Below are 4,307 nucleotides of genomic sequence, written 5' to 3' on the forward strand. Positions count from 1 at the left end.
GCATTATAAGCTATCAGAATTTCATCTTACTTTTTGGCAAAATAAATCTGAATTAAACTTTTTTCCTTTTTTCCCCCTCTTTAAAGTGCCCCTATTATGGGTTTTCGAATATATACCCTTTCATGCAGTGTGTAATATATCCAAAAAAGAAAGAGTCAACTCTGAACTGCCCAAACAAGTTGTTTGTGTTTCAAATCCTACTGCGTTACGATTCTACGTCACTAGAAAAGACATTCCCATAATGTCCGCCCACGAACAACTTGAAACGGCCACAAACTCGTGGGTCAGTACCCAGTTTATTTGGAACAGCTTGCTCCTCAGAATCACAACCTGTATGTATGATTTACCGGGTGTTCAAAATACACCGTTTTGTTTTTTATATTGTGTAGGCCTCCGGCTAACTCATGTTACTGTCTTACTGAATGTCATAAAGTACCTCAAACTGAGTAGCTTATCACTGAGAAACGTCCTGCTCAAGTTGTCCTTGCGATGGAGGTTCGGGTTAAATAACTAGTTCTTTCAATGTTTCATCATCGGATTCAGGCTCGGATTGATATGGTAAAATCAACATCATTGTTACTGTCTTTACAGTGTGTAAAATCTATGAGCTTTAGGATGCCTCTGGACAGAGCTGAAGTTCAGTTATGGTAATGGGCGTGACACATGCGGAATATTTGCGATAGACCAATCATCACAGAATGGGCCATCTGGCCAATCAGAGCAGAGTAAGATCACTGAAAGGAGTGATTTAGAGATTTTGAGAATCATTGAACAATGTGGTGATGTGCAATATTATGAGAAAATGAAAGCGTTTTTTTTACCTTTGATGCATGTAAACCTGTTGTAGGAGACCCCCAAAACAAAATTAGGAAACTTTAAAATAGCATAAAATACTTTAATATTTTGTCTAAAAGTTCATTTAACTGTTCTATTTTTTTTAAATTAAATTCTTCTGACTATTATTCCATATCTCAGGGTTCATATGGTTAAAAGGAAAATTATTATTTTTGAGTAATATTGTGTACATAGAATTATAAACTGTTTGTGAAGGTGCCGAAATTAAACCACTATGAGCATTAATAATAAAAGTTTTCCTTTCGAAAGGGAACTCGAGCTGCGTCAGCGCCTCCAGCGTGACAGGTGCCTGAAATCACAATCACAAAACGTCAATCCTATTGATCGGCGACAGCCTATGATGTCATCAAGGTGCGACCAGGAAGTATATAAGGGCGCCTTGTCAACATAACAGCATCTTTTTGTCTTCAGGGACTGTTTTGCCTCTATCTTCACGTAAAGCGTCTACAAGAAGAAACAATGAAGTGTGCTGAGAAGCAACGCCACTTCCGCAGGTGTGTTGACCCGTGTACCAGGTATCTTACGCCTGAGGATACACACACACTTTGCGTTTACTGTCTGGGAGAAGAGCATGCACGGGAGGTTCTCGAGGGAGCCTCCTGTGCAAACTGCGAGCGTTTTCCCCTGAGAACGCTCAGCTCTCGTCTGGACCTCTTCTCGAGGGGAAAGGTTTCAGCATCTGGGGACGACCCCGCTCGAGCTGAGGCTGAGCAGCGTCTAACATCATGGGGTTCCCAGACGGATCTGGCTCGTCGTCTGGAGGCAAGTGTGGTTCTCGTGGAGGACGATCCAGATCGTGAGAGGCGGACTTCGGAGGAGGAGCGGGATGCTAGGTTCCTCCTTCTCGTCTGCTGCTCTTCCATTCAAGCAGAGGATGGAGGAGGAGGCTGGTGAGTCAGTTGACGCTGAAGCCTCTCAATCATCCTGTCCCATGTACGGGGAGTTGTTGGAGGTGATGGAACGTGCTGCGGGTAGACTGCAGCTGCCTTGGCAGCACGTGAGAAGAGAGGCTGGGCGTCCAAACAGATTGGACGATCGGTTTTCTCTCCGCCCATGACCACCCAACTCCTGGGAGTCTTCCATTCCTTCCAGATCTCCATCAGCAGATCTCGAAGGGATGGAAGAAACCATACTCAGCCCGCATCTATCGACATCAGCAAGCTAATTTCGCTGATGTCGAGGGATTGCCCGAGGCTGGGTATGTGTCAGTGCCGCCCGTGGACGAGACGTTTGCGAACTATCTCGCCTCTGGGCGGCCGTCGACACTGAGGGCTCCCACCCTGCCGACAAAACCACTCAGAACGACCTCTCGTCTGAACGGCAGGGCGTACATGTCAGCGGGTCACGCTGCGGCGGCTCTGCACACCACAGCGGTGTTGCAGGCTTACCAGAGAGACCTGCTGAAGGACCTCGATCAGGGGGAGAGACTACCCCCTGATGCGATGGCCGAGTTGCACCGGACCAAAGACCTCACTCTCCGGGCCACCAAACAAATAGCGTTCGCCATTGGTCGTTCGATGGCGGCGATGGTGGCCACGGAGAGGCATCTGTGGTTAAACCTTGCGGACATCGGGGGGAAGGAGAAGTCCTTTCTCCTTGATGCCCCGGTTTCGCCATCTGAGCTTTTCGGCACCTCCGTCGAGGCGGTGGTGGGAAAGTTCAGAGAGGCGAAGGCGCGCTCTGCGACATTTAGATCATGCATTCTGCTGAGGTCCGGGACCGCGCCTAGGCAGTCGGGTGTCCCTGGCCCGTCACGGTCTGAGGGCTGGGTGGAGGACTGGTGCGCAGAGGAGGTGGGACACCCGCAACAAGAATAAAAAGGAAGCCGGTGCTGGGAACCGGAACCAACAGAGACAGCGCGATAGGACTCCGCCCCCTAGGGCGCGCAGATGAGCGCTGTCTTTCCCTTCCTCTTGCCTCTTGCATGTCTTTTAAGTATAAGAACAGTGCTTTGTTTTCTGCATCCTTGATTCAGCCTCCTCTTATTACAGAGTCATCCGGCATTCTGGGGCTATTTAGTAATGCAGTCTGGTGTTGTAGCAGAGATAGCGACTTTGCCAGTGGTCTTGGGGCGGGGTTAAGCGTCTTTCGCTTGTGTGCCATTAGAGTTTATTTTGCTGTAACCCGCCTTTCAGAGCTTGTGTGGCCGCCACCTTCTGGCAGCCCCCAGCCTCATCCTGGAGGATGGCACGGCCGGTGGGCTGCATATTTGTATGATGTGTTTTCACCCTTTGCTCTATGTCTTCTGCTCCACCTTCTTTAGGGCTCAGATTGAGCTGAACATCGCAAACTTCTCATGGCGGTTTTGGTCGGATGCTCCCCTGCGGCCCGAGCATTGCCAGTAGCTGACGCCCTTGCATGATCGGCAGGCCGCGGTATGAAAAAGTAAGGTCGGCCGCCCCGAAGCAGGTGACGTAAGTTGTACTCCCCTCGCTTTAGAGGATTTTTAATCAGTTTGTTCGCTGAGTGCACTGCTATTGGCAATGTGTTTAGGTTCATGTCTGTAGGCAACTGCCCGTGAGACTGCGCCGTTATGGAGGCCCTCTAGCTCCTGGGATGGAGCCAGCCCCAGGTGCGGGCGTATGCAAGAGAGTCTCGACGTCGCGGCCCGTGCGGGCCTGGGAGGATTCTCTCCATCGATGTCGACTTCAGCAGAAACCTCGTCAAATAGTAGGCCCTCTTTGGCCTCCTTGGGGATGAGTCCCCAGGTGATAACTAGATGTCCAGTTCTTTGTCAGCAGCAGACAGCTACCGTCAGCCCCGGTGCAGCAGCCAGCCTTCCTCTAACCATGGCAGGGTTCATAGAATCTGCAGGCCTCCTATTTGGAGGTAGGCCCTGCCAGGCCTCCCTGAGGGGTAGGCTCCCGTTTTTGGGTCACCTGGCTCAGGTAGTAGGCCCAGCCAGGCCTCCCTGAAGAGCCTGCTGTGAGTAGCAGGCCTTGCCCGGTCTCCCCCGAGGGCTTATTCCAGGGCATTAGTCGGCGCTACCAGTCCTCCCTAAGGGCCTGCTGTGGGGTAAGCAGGCTCGCTTGACCTCCCCTGAGGGGGCGCTCCCGGGCTCCAGTCACTGGATGGCTAGCACGAGTTGCTAGTAGGGAGTAGGCCTCACCTGGCCTCCCCTTAGGGCATGTTCCTGATCACAGTCTGGACAGATCAAGCCTGTAGTGCTTCAGTCAGAAATTGAAGCTTTCGGGCCTCGATCACCCCCCGGTGGCCGGTCCCAGTATAGCTCCTAAACCCCGCCTCTCCATGTATTAGAATGGGCGCGAGACACACTAAACAATTTAATTACACTTCAAATAATTGTTTCCTAAAGATGGTTTCTGTCATTTTAGGCAGTTTTTATTACAATAATTTCATTTCAAGTGTTCGTTTTTTAAATAAGTTTAGTTTTAGTGAGTTATTTGATGCTATAAAAATGAGGGGTGTGACGTCATGATTGACAGCTGAGA

This window comes from Gobio gobio (assembly GCF_949357685.1).
Source record: "Gobio gobio genome assembly, chromosome: 3".
NCBI lineage: Eukaryota > Metazoa > Chordata > Actinopteri > Cypriniformes > Gobionidae > Gobio > Gobio gobio.